This window comes from Anser cygnoides, chromosome 7, assembly GCF_040182565.1.
Source record: "Anser cygnoides isolate HZ-2024a breed goose chromosome 7, Taihu_goose_T2T_genome, whole genome shotgun sequence".
Taxonomy (NCBI): Eukaryota; Metazoa; Chordata; class Aves; order Anseriformes; family Anatidae; genus Anser; species Anser cygnoides.
In genome coordinates, this window is record NC_089879.1 from 2,656,220 (window position 1) to 2,675,269 (window position 19,050).

Below are 19,050 nucleotides of genomic sequence, written 5' to 3' on the forward strand. Positions count from 1 at the left end.
GCGCAGATAAGCTCTGATGATACCAGAGGGTGGCACTACCCCAGGACCAGGTCCTCAGCAGTTACACAGCTTTCTCAGGGACCTGCCCTCCACATGCCTTCAACTTGCCTTCAGAACAGCTGCTCTGCCTAAAAAGCAGTGAAAACCGCTTTGTGGGACATTTATAAAGCTGTCCTCTAGGTCTCTGTAATAGTATCACTTTACTACATGGTTTGTCCTGAAGCAGCACATGAGGACATTAGGGAATGCCTCTTCACCTGGACTTCTAGGCCTGTCCACACTGCTGGACGAGGCAGAGGAGGTAGCACTCAGGGAGGTAGCACCACTAAAGCACCACACAGCACCTGCGGTCACACTCAGATACAAACGGTGGTCGTTGATGTTCCTCTGCTAATCCTATTCGATCTAACCCCCCCTGGAGCCAAAGCCAGAAGGGACCAACCTAATTCCAAAGAGAATAACAGTTTGCACTGAAATTTTACATAACTTCATTCAGTCATTTCTCTAACATCTGGGCCTAAATGAAACAATGAAACACAGCAGATGCAATGCAGGCGGCTTGCAGTGTCATTTAAAATATTCAACTGGTACAGTTTTCACCATAAATGCGTAAGCTGGCCCTAAGTCTGTCATCTTAGCCTACTAAAATTTCACAAGAAATCACCCTGCAGCATGTTTCTTGGCCTCAGATGACCGCAGTCCCCAAACAGTCATTTATTATTATCCATTCCCAGCACAACGGAGTACAGCAGTTTCACAAGATAGTTTTAACCATCTTTATAGTTCACTCAGGGTAAGTCGAGTCAACTAAACACAAGAAAAAAGAAATGAAAGCCTTTTTCACCTTTACTCGGCAGCTATCACTTGTACTTTTAAATACAGCTTTCCTACTGCCTAAGCCATGTTTGCAGAAAATAGAAACCCCAGGAGCCTGAGATGCACCTTAGCAGGCTGATTCTCCTCAGAAACCTGCTACTGCAGGTCTAAAGAAAGACTCAGCCACTTGAAATCGGCTTCCACCATAAAACTCAGTAAGGAGACACTTCACCTTACGATGTCTTTCACTACTGCTTCCCCACGTATCATCAGCCTTCACACCTTCAGTCACTTTTATTGACCAGTTATACCAGAAAATAACACCGAGACTTTATGGTTTTGACCGCAGAGCAACAGATGGGAGACAGGTTTGGGAAGTAACGGTGGAAGAAAAACAAACAAAAAATACAGAAGCCACAAATTGAACCCTTCAGCTGTTAGGGAAGGAAATCCTGCAAGCCAAAGCGGTCTGGTGGCTGGGATCACTCAGTCCTCGCCAGGCACCTCCACCTCGGCTGGCATCTGCCACCTGCCTACGGGATCATCCCCACTGTGTGCAACCAACAGGCCCTTACACCGGGCTCTTCATGCTGTCCATCCGACACTCACGCTGGCATTCCAACCTTCCAAAAGCTAACTCAAGCAAAAGCCTCCTCAAACTGCTGAGCACAGTCCTCTACTCTTCTGCCAGATCCTGACAAAGTTCTGTGAACTCCTCATGAATAACTCCTCCGTAGCAACGAACACTGCTGTATTCATTTAGAAAACAAAAAGCGTATTATAAGAAAATATGCTGCTCGCAATTCTGGTGTAATATCCTCAAACAACAGTGTAATGTCAAAAATGGCATTTTGCTTTCTCTAACTTGAACAGTGAAATTTCTGGCTGTCTATAAACAAGCAGAATTTTCAGGTTTTCTTCTACAGCAGAAGACCCATTTTTTCAAGACAATTTTATTACAAAATAAGATGTCTAAATCACTTTTAATGACTTTGTTCTATTTTTCCATTTTAATTACTGTGTCTCAAAGCTCCTCGTACGATTAGAGAATTTGTACAACCGCATACATCGTACAATTGCACAGAGAACTTGTGCCTGCAGCAAACCGCCGTTCTGTTACGAAATGTCACAATGTTCACTTAGAGCTGTCTAAACTCATGAACATGAAAAGAAATCCTAGCATCTCTGCCCCTGCAGTTTTTGCTTCTTCCGAAACAAAACGAATGAACCTAAGAGAAACTTTTCCAGCTTCTGGGAAGACGGCATTCATGCATTCTTGCTTGCTGCCACCTCTCCCACAGTGATGGCCCTGCCACCATCAGCTTAGCTGGGACCAAATGCACACCTGAGGCTGTATTATCCATACTACTCCTTGGACTTAAGGTTTATGCACTTATTTAATAGCACATAACCAAACACAAGCAAAACACTGCAATATTGTTTAAAAATATGGCTATTTCCCTGTTGATAGCCCCATTCCTTCTGTTCTTTAGTAGGTATTGAGGAGGAAGCACAGTGAGTACAGAAGTGCAGCATAGTACAAGACAGTCATCTATAGGAAAGTTTTTTCTTAATTTCCTCAATATTTACATAGTATTAAGATCACCTACTTAAAAGAAAATTGGTGTACATACACTATATTTACGAGCCATGTAACAATTTCCATTTGTTACACGGAAACATAATTTTCATAGCATTTTGGAGTTCTCTGCAATAGAGATGCATTTCCTTTAAAAAAACATACAGGTATTTACATTATTATTTTTTCCTCCAACTTTGAGGTTGCAAAAATAAAGCTTTGGCTATTTAAATATGTGATTCAGATCAGATATTAAAGAAAGGTCAATGCTTACATTTTGGCCTGCAGTCTCTGAGATCAAACATGTAGAACTGCAGTGCTTTAAAACTTACACTATAATTGGGAAATGAGGTTCCAAAAACAGTAATAGAAAAGAAAATTCATTTTCATCCTTAACTTGAAACCTCAGCATCGCATGAATATGGATTTTGCAGTTTATATATATAATCACAAGTTTGTAAGGTGCCTTGGGACCTTTGAAGAAGGCACAGAATAAATGAAAATCATTTTAATTAAAAGCAAATTAAAGGGCCTCCTAATCCAAGCAGCAGTAGTAAACCCATGGAGACTTTTTAGAATATGGATCCTTGAAATTACATTGCTTATAACCCTCCCTAATTCCAGTTTCCTTCCCTCACTTCCCCCCAGCGGAGGCTCTGAATCTGTAGGAGATCAGGTTTATTATGAAAATTCTGTTCCAGTTTCTAAAAAAAGATTTTGCTCTAGTTTCTGAGTGGCCAGAAGCATCAGCATCCACATGGAGCAAATAAAAACAAAGAAATGAAAAAGGGAATGTTTTTCTCACTACAGGGAGAAAAGCTAAGAACCTGTCTTATGCTTTTAAAAAGTCATTTCAACGCTGATTAAAAAAGATGGAGTTCCCTTCCTTGAGAGGAGGCTTTTTAAACACAGCTCAAAACCAAAACAAACCAAACAACATGCTAAAATGCTATCACAGAAATGGTTTCATACTAGAAATCTTACAAGTTGGAAGAATGTTTAGAAGTAAAATAGACATTATAATTGTAATCTTTTTCTTTGCTGTTCTTACAGCAGGAAGACATTACCCGTGAAATAAGTCTCACAGGTCTCTTGCCACCTGTCCCTGGTTCACCATGACTTGTTCTGGTAAATAAAAGAATTAATTTACAAGTACTACTAAAAATCTAGAAATCTAAAATCAGCAATAAAATCTTCATTTCTATCTGAAAGACATTTTTACATGTATTTATATCATTAAGCTATTACATGCCTCCATGAAGAGAAAAAAATAAATCCCAACCTTGATGAAAAAATCCAAAACAACTGAACAAGAGAACAAAAAATGAAAGTGGGCAAAATGCCTAGAGAAACAGTGCTTTGATTCTGACACATGGGAATAAGTGGAAAAAATATTCAGCTAACTCTTTTTTAATCAAAACAACTCCCATCTCGTGTGCAAATTTCAACAGCTGAGAAAGCATCCTACTCAGTCTCCCCAAACTGGTGTCAGCATGTTTTATGTAAATACTAGTTAACAAGGGATGTGTGTTTGCAGCAAACATTTTAGGGTTCTACTTTGTAAGTTCTGGATTTACCCCCGGTGTTGGAGGAACAATGGTAACGCTGAAGGACGTAATAGTAGATACACACAGAGGACACAAGAGAGTCTCCATTTTTTAAACTGACAAGAAGACACGTTTGTCATTGAAGGCGTTTAAGTAGTTATTTAACAAATGAACAGGAGGAAGATTTGATGACTAAGCTCTGCATCAACATGCAGCAGTGTATGTCTTGAAAACAGTTTTATTCTGCAACGTCCAGAAATAAGGCTAGGGTTTGATAACAGACTCTGTCTGAAACGATTACTGAGACCAAGATAACTCCCCCTGGGGCAATCAGAGAAGTGTCAAATGAAGTACAAATCTGACAAACTAAGCTGTACAAGAGTACGCTCTCGAACAGGGAAATCAACGGGAAGCAACAAATTGAAGTCATCGCCCGCAGTTATCAGGCAACACCAAACTCCTACTCCAAGGGCAGTGTTGGCTATGGCTCCTCGTAGCACTGCCCAAAGAAAGGGCAGCTCCTTCACAGCCGTCCATGCTTCTACAGACACACGGATCTCTGAAGCAAGTTTCATACTGATTCAATAGTAAAAATGTTATTATTCTTAGCATTCAGTTTCTTTTCTTTTGTATTTTTTGGGCATCTTAGACAGGACCACCAGCTGTGACGTGGCCACCCTATGGCTTCTTTCCAAAGTTATGCTGAAAGGAAGCACAGTTCACAGCACTGGGAGAACAAGCATGCAGCATGTGGATGAATGCAAACAGCAATAAAAACAATGTCCAAGATCAAATGTAAAAAAGGAGGCTTGAAACATACTGGGAAATAAGACAGTTCTTTTGAACATCACGCTGAGGTTCAGGAGATATGGATTAATTTTCTGGGTTCACCAGCTCATTTCTATGGTTACACTTGAGCTTTAGTTTGGGCAGAAGACTAGCCTGAGAATCACCCCAGCCACCCCACAACACACCACCATTTCCCTTGGCGCAACCATTTGCTATAAACCTAAGAATCTATCCAGTTTAAAAATAAAATACTAAAGCAAGATCCTTCCAGAAGGAAACATTTCCCTGATCTGATTTACAGCCACAAATAACATCATACATCACCAGTAAATGGCAGCTCAGACGCATGAAAGCAACTAAGTACAGGCAGAAACCTATAACAAACTTCTGCTGGAAGATGACATCCATAGAACCTTAACAGCCTTCATTCACAATGACAAAACAAGAATACCACTAGTTCATTTATTTCAGCCTTTGTCTGTCTTCTCTATTTAGTTTATAACTTTTCATGTCCAAAACCTCCTTCAATAATGGCTTCCTAGAGGCAAAAGTAAAGACAAACAGCCCAGAGAGACCGACCCCTCTGAGTGAAACAAATATGAGCAAATCTGAGCCATGCTCAGACTCTACTCACAGGTCCCGTAGTCATCTCCGTGTAACGCTTAAGTAAATTGTGAACCACAGCAAAGACTGCAGAAGAGTTATTTCCAGTGGCAGAAACCACCATCCAAGCAGAGACCTTAGCCCCGTTCCCAACCAGAAGGACGTCACCAGCTCTGCTGCAATGGGTGCTCCTGGAAGCAGAGTCCACGCTGTCAGATCACTGATAAGAGTGAACAAGTTACTTCCTTCCATTCGCTCTTCCACACCCCATTTCATTCAACGCTACTTCACAAACTTGACAGATTGCATTAATTATTATTTAAAGGATATATTTTTCCATCAACCGGAGTGCCTCAGAAAAACTATTCCAAATATAATGGCACAAGTCAGTGGATGGTAATTTCTGCTTTTATTCCTCTCTGAATTTTAGCAGCTTGAAAGAAAGGTAACTCCCAGTTAAGTACAACAGAAAAAGATACAAGAGCATTGCGTACTGAGGCATTAAGTTTTATCACAACAGGATTCTCGCAATCACACACCTCAATAACAGGGAACATTTAAATATCACCTTAATCTTCATTTTAGCACAGCCTTGCCTTAGACCTAGCAATTCCATGATCAGTAAATAAGAAATAATTATGTGCCGACAGCTGCACTGTAAGCTAACGCTGCAGTATAGATGTGACTTCCCCCCCTTACAACTAACAATTTTCATTAAAATTGTGCTTTGATAGTAAGTTAAACTATAGCCTTTTTTTTATTTATTTTGAGTTTAAGAACAATCATGATGAAAACAAACTGTTTCTCTACAGTTTGCAAAGAAGAAACTACAGTTTGGCAGAAGAAACTTCCAGCTTCAAATACGGACCTGCCTGGAGAGGACCCTTCCCTGGAAGCCATCTGCAGGCGCGCAGAAAGGAGGACAGCATCCACCACAGAGACTCTCAGTAATACTTTAAAGAGCAGAAGATGTTTTCGGGCTTGTTTTCTGTCACACTGAGGGGATAAATAAAAGCTACTGCCCTCAGGGAGCATTTCATGTTCGCATTTATACAGAGTTTCCTTGATTTAAATACACTGGATATGCCCTACAGGGACTTGACCTTTCTGCTTGGATGCTGCCATCCTATGACCATCTTGCAGAAACTCAGAACCACTACTTCCTCAACATAGGAGATGAAAAACAAAAACTGGTATAAGTTTGAGTTATTTCAGCTATTCTTCCACACAATTATCCAAAGAGAAATGGTGAACTTTGTTCCACCTTAAGTCAGTATTTCTACTGGCTCCAGAAGCACGTCAGATGTTCCTGTTTGAAGCTTGGATAAACAATCAGAAATCCAGATGCAAAACAAAATCTACCAGGGGAGAGTGAAATGAAAATAGATAAACCTCCTTTCAACAACGGGAGATTTCACACGGAGCCTTACTATCTTCTTATGTTTATAAGAGGAGGATGGAGTTGTACAACTCCAGGGTGAAACAGATAACAAATACCTAGCTCAAGGCTGAGGACAGTGACAGGTACTGGGACTCCTCCAGAGTCCCGTAACTTCCAACATTTTTTCAGAGTGAAGTCTACACATGGCAGGTTTTTTTTGTTTGTTTTAACGGCAAGATGTCTCATAATTGCATGAGTCTACAAAGCTTTTGTGAAAGCCTGTGAACACACTAAATGCACCAGATTTCCACACTTTCTTTGTTAAAGAGGGTGGGGATTCAAGGTGAAAGACTAAAAGACTCCGCAGGGACTCTTCTCATGCCCTACTCTCTTTCACCCCTTAAACGGTGGAGAGTTATGCCCAGTCACTGGCAGATGTCATCTATTTTTCCACAAAGAAAATGCCTTCTGCGACTTGATTGCCTTCAAAAGGCTCAGACAAGAGGGCTTGTCTCTCAGATGAGCCTTTCTCTCTGGTACTGGTGGTCGTGTAGGCCTGCAAGGATGAATTCAGCTGTAAGCAGCAGAGAACCAGAAATCAATTATCAACTTAGAAAGGCCTTCCCCACTCATTTGCTCTTCTCTCCACTTGCTCCAAGGCTGAAGTGACAGAAGGAAGGAACCAAGATGGCGCTGGGACCTGTCAGGCCGGCCCACAAACCAGCCACAGTGACGGGAATTGCCCAAAGACGTCCCACCGACGCCTGGCCATGGCCGCATCACAGTGCATTCCTCTGCTGCATCTCTCCGGGGAGCACAAAGCATCCCCATAACTATGATTCCCATGGAGATCTGTTTCAGAGGGGACAGAAATAGACAGGGCCTAGGGTTAACCTTTTACTGTTTTCGTCCTTCCACACGAAATCAGGGCGCGTGAGCTCAGAGCCACGCTCAGTTCAGCAGCTTCTCACCAGCTGAACCACACCGGCAGAAAAAAGAGAAAGACTCAGAACCATGCCCCAGGGACTTCAGAAATGAAATGATGGCACCAGCACTGGAAGCTGAGGACAATTACCAAGTCAAACTCCTCCAATCATTACAATCCTTTTAAAATCTTTTTGAGACAATATGCAAAACGCCTGAGTCACTTTTACCGATGGCAGTAAATACATCTGTGCATTTAGTGAAGGCACAGCAGTGGTGAGATTTCTCTCTCTTCATTCCTCCTGAATTCACTGTGAAGGCTACGACCTCTCTGTAGCTCTTCTTCTGCAAAACCTACGTTTGCCAACAAGATTTCTTCAGTTCTGAGGCAAATTATGTACGTGATCATGAAAAAGGATTTTGTCGTTTCCTATGTGACAGCTATCCTTGTTCCTCTAACAGACAGGCAGCATAGGTATCTCTGTCTTACCACAGACGATCACTTCATGCTTTAGTAAAAACATTTAAGGAAGCTCCTGTGCGACCTGTCCCCACCGGGCTGCCAGCAGAGCCGAACTCACTCAACTCCCCGAATTACCTAGGCAAAGGGAACAGCCCAACATGCCACAACATTAACGTACGTACCCACTGCTGCCAGCTCCTGAACGCCACACAGTGATGTACACAATATCATATTATGTCCACATATATGCTTTGTTCCCAATAACAGTAAGTGTTTTATTTCAGGGATAGCAGAAGCGCTGCTGACTGCACGGCCCACGTTGGTTAGCGGCTTGTCTCGGAGCACAACCAGCCGCTGAAGTTAACTCATCAAGAACACGCAGTAAGTTTGTTCCGTTACGCAGAAACACTGCAAAAGGAAAAAGTAAGCGCAGAAAATTTTCTTCTTGAAATGCTGACAGCAAACCCTTTATTGAAAAGGTGTCCCCCAGCAGCTGAACTGACAAGGAGCACTGCTCAGACACAGCCACGCACAGTAACCGCTGCTCAGTGGTCCCAGCGAGAAAGTTGTTCCTTCTGTTCTCCAAACAACCCCAAACACCCCAGTTCTAACAGACTGGACACAGACAGCACCAAACTGGACGTCTGCGCTGCTCTGAGGCCAGGCCTGCGACAGCGAGGTGAGGCCCCTGCTCCGCATCCACCCCCGGCACCCCTTGCCCCGCATCGCCTCAGATTTGACATTTCCAACTACTTCGGCTCCAGCTAGATGAACAACACAGTTTGTCTCAGTAACAAACGCCCTCATTATCAGGGAATGTAGTGATAAAGCACAGAGTAATGGTTTTAAACTAAAAAAAAAAAAACAAAGGGGAAGTTTAGATTAGATATTTGGAATAAATTCTTCCCGCAGAGGGCGGTGAAAATTTAGGCACAGAGGGAAAGGGACGGCCTGGGGAAAAAAAGGACAGAGAAGGGCGTAAGAAGGTAAGCATGGGCACTGCAGCAAGGTGTTTTTCCCTTGCTTTCACTTTTCCCATTTCCTTTGGCTGTTCTAGAGCCTTTATCCCCACGTGGGGACCTAAGCAGCCCGTCCTGGAACAGTAACGGTAAGTTAGCAGGAAACAACACTTTAAAATACAGTTTTAAACACATGGAATAATTATTCAAAGGGTGGAAGGAGCAACAGTCTGGATTCAAGCCCCTGGACCACAAGGTGACCACACAGTTTTTGTTCCCTTTATGAACCAAAACTACAAAGGCTCCTGGCTCATTTAGATACAAGTGAAAGATTTGGAAAAAATTTTGAAAGACTTCAAATTATCTGGACAAAACTCAGGGGCTGACACTCAGGACACTCAAAGAAAGTCTATCATCGAATGCCATACTCAGAGGCTCCCTCCTGCAATGCCATTTATTTGCAGAATTTATTTTCCTTTTTTACTTTCATTTTACCTTCTGGCACGACACTAAATCTACATTAGTTGGTTTGATCGGTGTTGAGAATTAATGTTTGCTGAACTTTTCAGACACAATGGTACACCCCCAACAGACTAGCTACTTTGCCATCCAAATAATAACCTGCATCTTAAAGTAAAAGTTAAAAAGATGAGGGATAGAAGAGTCAGATACATTTCTAAAATAAGAAAAGTTAGCTGTCCATTTGGAATTTTCCGTGATTGCTCAGGATATCAGGTCAGACTTATTAAAAGCCATTTCAAAATAAAATATGTCCCAGAGGCCTAATACCAATATCCTTTCTCCATTGTCCTGACTTTGTTTGCTTGGAAACAAAGAACACACATGATTCTGGCATTCCAGAAACCTTATAAACAAGCTCATGTGCCCATTCCTATTACAGAAAGACATGACAGCATAAACACAGTCAACACCTGCTTGTGTGCCTTGGAAAAAAAAAATGGAACAAGAACGGCTGCCACACAATCCAGACACAACACGGGCTGTGGGGATTCAGTTCAGAAAAAGCTCTTGTTTTGGGACCCTGCAGCTTTTTTGGAACTGCTACCATAAACATCATCTTTGCTTGATCATTTAACTTGACCACAATTAAATAGACAAAAAAAGTATAGGTTACTGTCCCAACAAACAGCAACCAATTATCACTGCTCACTATCCTGGCACATCAGCTTGAATCTGATTATGCATTTACCACAAATCAAGTATGAAATGATTTAAATGACACAGTATTTCACAAATTCATATTACCAAACAACATGTGTTGCAATTAAAAGAGCTGTAGTATTTAAAAACTGATCAAAAAATGGATATGTGATGCAAGCGTTTGTATGTTTCCAGGGAGACCTAAAAAGCTAGGAATCCATACAGGAAAAAGAACCTGTTGGTCTTTAAAGGTTTCCAGACGAGTTCTTAAACATCTAGTTAAAGATTTTTTTTTCCTTTTTGAAAATTTACAAAAATATTTAATAGATTCTGTTAATGTATTGGCTGCTGTCCAACTGCTGCAAGTCCCTGAGCAACAAACCCCAACACGCCATCGGTTCTCAAAAAATGCAGCGTTTCTTGCAATTTGTACATATTGTAATCTTTCTAACTATTGCTTTTATACACTGAAACTGGCCAGAAAGTTCCCCTTTCCTTCTGTTTTCAATTGCAATAATATTTTGAAACTGCATTTACAGTCCTTAGATACAATTCATCAATACACGTATAATCAATACAGTATTAGGAAAATAGACAAGTACTAGGAGGAATCTATATAGAAAGCATTATGTCCTCCTGACCTAGTGAGTCTTTAAAAAAAATACCATTTAAAAAAAAATAAAAAAATAAATAAGAAACATAAAAATAAAAACAACAACAACCAAAAACCACAACTCACTTGTGAGGAACGGCAAAGCATGGCCATAAAGCCCGGGCAGAGGAGAGCTGCTGTCACCTGCAGGGACTTCCCTACACTCCTGCCTCGCTGATGGCAGGATGAAACAAATTGTTGCTGAGCGCAGTTATTTTTCTCAAGCTTTGTTCTGTCCCAGAGGAAAATTCTAGTTTCTATGCCCAGATAAAGATTGCTGTCAGCCCCTTGAATCAGCCGGCATGAATAGCTCCAGTGTTAGGCGCTGTGTGACGGGGAAGCTCCAGCGCCAGCACAGCGCACAAAACAACGGGGTTTTGTGGTTCCTCACATTAGGGCTGAGCACCAGCCTACCACACAGCAGCAGATGTGCTTTTATCACCTCTGCTAAAAAAAATACTCAAATAAATACAATAGGTTTTGGATTTTTTTTTTATAGTCAGCTTTTTTTGCTTCATTCTCGTGTTCACTTGAATTCCTAAGCAACCTGCATTATTGCAACTGCCACAGCCATGGAGCATCCCAAAACGAAATGCAATCAGAAAATGTGTTTACCTATGTGAAAGCTACAAAGTGGCCAGATTCAACTCATTAAAAAAAATAAATTAAAAATAAGCTGTCCGATTTTGCCATAAAAATCTTTTTCACATCTTTTACGCACATAAGGTATTCTTTGGATTCAGATTTTCATACTTAATACTGAAACAGAAAAGTCCATTACTAATCACTGTTGCTGCAACATTTTTTTTTTTTTCAGCTATTTTTTTACTGAAACCGTTAGTCTGATACTGGTCTAGCAGTACAGGTCTTTATACGTGCCTTATGAACTATTGGAGAAGGAAGCAGCAATTCCCCAGGGATACTACTTGCTGTCCTAAGGCTGGGGAAAAAAAATAAAACAAAACAAACAAACAAAAACATTGCATTTGAATTTCTTTTAGCTGTAAGGAAAAAAAATCACTACAAATGTGCAAACGCATATGAAACGTACATTACCCAACATTCAGACTTGACCAGCTAATCTCCCCACGCTTCCTCCATCACTCAGGGACCGGGCAGGAGACGCAAGATGCCCTCTGTAGGGCAGGAGCCCGCTGCAGGTGCCCGAGCTGCCCCGCAGAAAAGTCTCTTCAAAGACCGAAGGGAGAGCTTAAGGAAGGCAGCTTGCTAGCTCGTGGGTATGGTGCTGGGTGGCGCACGTACCCAAGTTAATAAACTGGAAAATACAAGCTTTTAAAATTCCGGTAATACTAAAATAGCAATATATCTAGGATTCCTGGGGGCTTCAGTTAGGCAGCGTTCACAACTGGTTTCCATCCTGATCACAGCAAAAGCAGTGCCCTCAGAGCACGGCCAGTGCGAACACGCGTTTCTTATACACGTAACGGAGAGCTGTGTGTGTCCGGACACACAGAGGGAGGAAGGCAGAATATCCTTGCTCCAGCCTGAGCTCCAGCTGCATGGGCGTGAAGCCCTTGGATTCAGCACCTCTCCTCCACCAAATGTCAATGTGTTCACCATTTAAAAGGATAGCATACGAACCTGATCATTAAGGCAAGAAGCATCATAAAATAGCTTGTCATTCTTGGACAAGCCTTGCAGGTGCTTATTTAAAAAAAAAAAAATGTTTTAAAGAACAAAATATAGTAAAAACATTGTTCCTACGTTTACTTTTATAAAAGGAATGTTTTCAAAGTGGTCCTACAAGAACATTTCCTAACGTAACTATTTCCACATGAAACCAGTCTGCCTGCCCACTGTTCTTGAATTGCCAGCCCCTATTTCTTGGCCGTATTAACGCACACCTCCAGAGAACAGCAAGCGAGGAGCCTATGCTGGTTTCTGTAACGCAGCCCAGGTACTTGAAAACCACTTGAGCCACGTCACGCCCTTACTGTGTTTGTGACAGTGACGGCGCCCCCGTTATCAGCCCTACAATCACACGGCTGCCTTCTGTGGACAGCTGGTACAGGGTTTATCAACAAACGCGCAAGCCCAGGACTGCAGATGAGATACAGCTATTCACTTATTCACTTCCAGGCAGGGTGCATGTATTTTAGGGGAAATAACCATCGCACGTCTGAGTCACTGACAGCTTCAGAAAAAATATTTTGCAAGCAGCTTAGTTTAAAAAAAAAAAAAAAAAAAGAAAAAGCCAAACCTAGAGAATCCACTGAGCGATGAGGATGTTAAATACAAGCTGCACAAGCTGAGATGCAGCAAGGTGGAGGGCAGCAGGACGGGGCATGGCACAGCTCCGCAGGACAGCCCTGCCAGCAGCACCACCGTCACCGTGCGCTGAGCAATACGCTGTAAGAACAAACAAATCCAACCTTCCAGCCTACCTCTGGGCAAGAATATCGCCACTGAAGAGGTTAAGAGCTGCCCAAAGCACTGCTGGAGAGTTACAGGGATACACAACGGGACAACAGTACGCAGAGCAGGGGAGTCTGGAGGTGCTGGACAAGCAGACGATGTTCCAAGGAAGATGTTAAACTTAGGACTTTGAAACAGATTTAAAAGCAGGTATGAAGGCACAAAAAGCTTTACATACACCTCTGAAAACTGGTACGCAGCTGTGAGCGTGCTTCTAGCCTAAAACCTAATAAAACACTGCCTTCCCCCCCCCTCGCCAGAGGCACGCTGTGCGGCCCTGCAGGCCAGCCCCTTCCTTTCCCACGCTCCAGCAGCAGTTCTGCCTCCGGCCTCCAGCCACAGCGGTGTCACTGCATGGCACCCGGCCACAGCCCCGCTCCTTGGGGCAGCTGGGACAAAGCTGGGGATGCTCTGGCCCCTGATGACATGATACCACTTATAGGGGCAGAGCAGCTGGGCTCGAGAGAGGACAGGGCGCAGCAGAGCACAGCCAGACGGGACGGGAGCAGTGGGTTCCTCTTCATCCACCTGCCAAGTGCCCCGACGTGAGTTTCGTCTCCAAAATCACCGAGGCAATTCAGGGTCTTACCTTGGCACAGTGGTTAAGGTAAGTAAATGCACCTTCTCAAAAACCTGAAGGGTTTCCTCTTGCTAGTCTATTTCTAGACGAGCAAGCGCTGCATGCCCTTGATCTCATTTTGCAAGCAGGATAAATTATCCGATTAAAAAAAAAATTACAGACCTCCCACCAGAGGGAATTTTCTAACATAATCTTCTCTCTCCTTTCAGCATTTCATAACCAGCTACCTTTAAGTCCAATTTGAATGCAAGTACAGAAAAGCATTCTTAAAACCTATCTTGAGCTCCGTCAGCATCCTGCAGCGTCCAGCGCTGATGTTTTCAGCGCTGTGGTGGCGGCTGAAGACAGCGGCACCTCCCAGCAACCCTGCGCTGCTCCCTCAGAGCCCTCCCCACATCTCAGTTCTTTTACACGGTCCCCAAAGAGGAACAGAAGGTACCCCCAGTGACCACAAAAGCTGTGAAAATAACAGCAGCTAAATATCACCCAGAAAGTGAAACGGCTTCCAAAGAGATGCTGGTGGTGCACGCAAGACTCTCTGATTCCTTTAGCAGCGACACAGACACATTGCACATCAGTATGACAACAATGCGAGTCGTCTCCTTGCACCTTCCTGCCTGTAGAATCACTAAAACACAAACAAAAACACAGAAGGGTTTGGAGTACTTGGGGAATAAAACCTCTCTCCTGCAGATACTGTGACGTGGAAGAGACCGGTAGATGAAGACGGAATCAGCAAGGAAAGAAAGAAACACAAAACCTCACCAAAACCTAAAAGTGCATGATTAACCTGCTAAAATTTCTTACATTTAAATGCAACATTGCCAGAGGAAAAAGCAGTATGTAGACCCACTGGCAGGGCAAACAGCAGCAGCATGCTATCAGGACTAAGCTTGAAGATTTTATTTGCACACAGAATTACACTAGACAAAATCTGTAATTTCTTCTGGAAGGCATTAAGCTTTCATTTCAAATAAAAAACTGCTAACCAAGGGCCTTTAGAAACGTAAAACATCATTTATAGATAAAGTGTTGAGGGTTCAGTGATTTTTTAAGGAAATTGTTTAAGTTTCTTCCTCTGAAGATCTTGGTAAACAAGGCTCAGTTTCAGGGGCAAATAGTTTGATCCAATGCAGCAGTTTTCAACCTTTTTCAAAACAAATTACAACTTACATTCCGAAGTTACATGCATGCAACTTAAATTACTTTGTTGTTTTGCTAGTCAAAAATATTCAGAAAGAAAAAAGTGAAGGATCTGACTGCTCAGAGCTTTTCCTGCACATCGCTCTGTATTTGCGGCAGGTGCCCGTGTTAAACAGAGAGAGGCTTGCAGCAGACCAGGAGCGTCTCTCCTTGGAAAACATCACCCGGTATGACAGCACCAATTATCTCAATACCCCATCATCCTACGTTTGTTTTTAACTGTTTAAACTAACTAATGCAAATAGGTCACTATTTGAATACAGGTCCCCGTTTCCACCTTTTCCTCCTCTCCCTGCCTTCCCAGAAATACTGAACTCACCACAAGTCCCTCTCCCAAAGGTTCTGCTGGGAACCAGGGAGGTGCCACAGGGGAGAGCTTAGCCTGCAAAAACCAGACCAGAATGAAGTGTTGTACCCGTGGCCTTGAAATGTGCCCACAGCTGGGGTTTTAAATTAGCTTTTCAAGACCAATCAGCACACATGTAATTTAAAAGCAATTTGAAGCAGCAAGCCAGGTAGTTTAACTTCAAATTAATGAGCTTTTGACAACCGCAAACAAAATGATAATGTGGATCCATTTAAACTGATCCCTATATTTAACAGGAAAAGCATATATCATTTTAACGTGGTTATACAAAGGCTTTTCTTCTGCATTATGAAAGCTGTTTAACCATCATCTAGCTCTCGGTAGCAATTTGCAAACTTTGCCCAATTGTACAAGATCAGCAGAATGAAACACGGCAGAGATTCAGTTTTTCAACAATTTTTTTTTCCAATTTTTAAGAGACACTGTGCAGTATAATTAAATACGCTCATGAAATACAAATCTAAATTAAATAACTCAGAAAGTGTCCGAGATACCCAGTCCCTCAGAACACAGGATACAAGCAGTGGTCATTGCTTGTTTGAACCAATACTCCACTACTCAGGAAAAAGCACCACGCTGTAGCAATATACACCACACTACAACAGAAACTAAAGCAAAGACAAGTAACGATCAAACGACAAGATTAAAGGACAAATGACACGATAAAAATGTAATTTACTAAGAGAAACAGTAAATAAGGTGAAGGAAGGGTTCATGCACTGATTTGTTTTGGATAAAGGCTGGTTTTGTTACTTTGCTTGTTTATTTTTTAATTTCTACTATTAGTTTGGAACTCAGTTATGAAAACAGCTACAAGGGAAGAAATAGGCAGGTGGAGCACTAAGATCTTTTAATAAAAACAACAATTTAGGTACACTTTGGCAGATTCAAACTCCTAACAAAGTTTTACAGCACCGGAAGCTTAAAAATTGCAACTGAAGCATACTAGGAAGCGGTAGCAGACGCAGCCCTAGAGTTAGGCAGGTTACAAAATAAGTCATGTTACAAAAATAATGTCCTCATAAGTTACAGTAAATTCTTGGTAGAGTTCACACACAGACATGCTTATAAATTGCCACACTGTACCAAAAAAAAAAATTAAAAGCCAGAAAAGTTGGTTGAAAAGAGAATTGGCCTTCTAAGAAAATTAAAATGCACCCCATGTAGTAGCGAGGACTGCACTGGAGCCAGATAGTGACCAGTCTTAGTAAGGAAATATTTGCAAGTGGATGACCGTCTTCAACCACAAGTTCTCACAGTTGGCTTCCAGTCTCGATCACAAGGTCTTTCTCTCAATGGTCAAACCCTCATCCTTGATTTCTGATGAACATTTTCATTAAAAGCAGCAAGGGAGGTGGCATATTCTGAGAGCAAGTGACAAGATCAGTGGCATGGTTTAATGGTGAACCTGGCAGGGCTAGGTTAAAGGTTGGACTGGATGATCTTGGAGGTCTTTTCCAACCTGAATGATTCTGTGATTCGAAGAGATCGTAGAACCTAAGATCTAGATCCTAGGACAGATCCTGCGGATACGGCAGGAAGGTCACAGAGCACAGCCCCACGCTGGGACCACCCAGACAAGGCAGCAGCAGACCATGAGGTGCCACGACCTTCAGGTTGCAGGACCACAGGCCCTGGAAGCAGAAGCCCTGTACAACCCGACCAAACTTCTGTCCTTGGTGCATTGCACATTACAGCACATCCACGGGAGAGCGAGTGACATTTACGAGCCTCACGCTCCCACAGCTCATCTCAGTCTGATTATTCTGGCAGATAACACTGGGCTGGTCTTGGGTTAGTGCACTGCAAGGGGCGCTGCCATGAACTGCGGCAGCTTTCCGTTTCACTCGAGCTTTCTTTAATAGCTATGTCAGATGAAAGAGATGGTGATTTTACTGAAGAGGAAGAAAATTCAAGAGCTACAACTAAAGAAAAACCCAACCATCAGAGAACACAAAACTCACTTGTATCACAGCATTGAGATTATCACGAAGAGACAGTTGCGTATTTCTTTCTGAGTTATCTTCTAATCCCTCCTAGAGCAACCAAACCTAGAGGTAGGAGGAAACCTCTTAAATCATCTCACTCCCTAGTTTGGGCAGAAAAGTTTGTCCTCCGATTTATCTGTGTGTTCTGCTTATCTTAACCAACACGGGTAACACAAGTTTCACTAACTTCCATCGTGAACCTTCTGCGCTTTCTCTTATTTGCTTTTACCTAAAAATTCATACTGCTGTTTATGCAAAGCTGTTCCCAGACTGCATCCTTCCCGGTGATTCCTGACCTTGCTGTACCCGCACAGGTGTGAGGTGTTCAGCAGCAGCGGTGCAGTCGGTGCAGGTTCCCCCAGACATTCCTGCATGAGGCACCCATCCCCTGCACAGCCACACATCGCTCATTTTATAGGTTGCATCTCACCTCGCCTCCACCTGATTTGCAGTTTTGTTTTTACCTGTTCAGATCCCTTATTCTTACTGATCATTATCACTTTACGGTCAAAAAAATGCAGATCTCCGATAACCTAAGTTTTAAGGCCTGAACTCTCTTTACAGCTGAGATTAAAAGGGACAGAGAAATCCACAGCTGAGTCATGCCATGAGTTCCTGTGACAATAAAATGCCACTGCAAGCAATAACCGACCCCAATAAATTTATTTCCACTTTTGTTTCTTCTCTCGGCCAGATTACACCCTTGATAACAGACAGGACTGTTGCCCTAGATCCCTGTGCCCAGATCTTTTTTACTTTGCCGCTTCAGCGGTGAGGCAATAGGAGTCAAAGGCAGAAGGGCATTTTTAGGGCATTGCTGTATCCTTCACACTGTCAGCAGATGTACTCAGCGGGCCAAGGAGCAAAAGAGACCGGTTTACAGCTCACTTGCCACAGCCTGGGAAAAGCGCAGCACCCAGGGACACGCAGCGGGCACCCAGGCTCCCCTGCAGCACCTCGCCTGGCGAGGCCACCCGGCTGCCCCCCATGCAGAGGAACAGAAAAGTAGAAAAAGCAGCCTTTAACTGCACTCGTGTCCAGGGAGCTGTCCCACTGCAGGTAACTGGATGGCTGGCTCGCTGTGAAAGAGAAATCCGAGCGCGCTGCAATTCAAAATACAGTGCAAGGTATCAGCCTCGCCTATCAGCAAGGAAATCTCCCGTCCGTTCTGCCCTCTCCCAAAGGCATCCTCTGCAGACAACACAGCACACTGTGGCAGGTGAAAGGATTAACTGATGGAATCATTTCAACACTGTACACATGCCTTAAAAATATGTTCCATATTGTGAGTTACTCAGAAAAAAATACCTCCTGTACAAATACTTCAATAAATTGCTGGTGTAGGGTTTCTCCTAATCTCTGCCTTACCAGCATCTTACTGCAGCTCTGATTCACACAATTCTCCCAGTCTGTCTTATTTAAGACATCCACATGTTAGCAAAAAGTTTGGAATAAATAGAACCTTTTTAAAAAAAAAAATACAACCCTTATACACATAGAATTTGGGACTACAGAATACTTATTATTAGCCAGGACAAAGACTACACCCGGATAAAACGTCATGCAGAAGGGCACAGGCAACGAGGTAAAATAGAAGATTTC

The 19,050-nt window shown here is 42.7% G+C and overlaps 1 protein-coding gene across 4 annotated transcripts in view; it reads right to left on the reverse strand.

Moving 5' to 3' along the window:
• PTPRE (protein tyrosine phosphatase receptor type E) overlaps nucleotides 1-19,050 on the reverse strand; it is a 103,452-nt gene that overhangs the window by 80,915 nt on the left and 3,487 nt on the right. For 2 of the 4 annotated variants that reach the window (XM_048049441.2, XM_048049509.2), the window contains exon 1: nucleotides 10,962-12,437. The exons of the other annotated variants lie outside the window; for them this stretch is intronic. The gene's annotated coding sequence lies outside the window, so the exon portion shown is untranslated. Of the gene's footprint in view, nucleotides 1-10,961; nucleotides 12,438-19,050 lie in introns of those variants that run through there. 4 annotated transcript variants of the gene reach the window in all.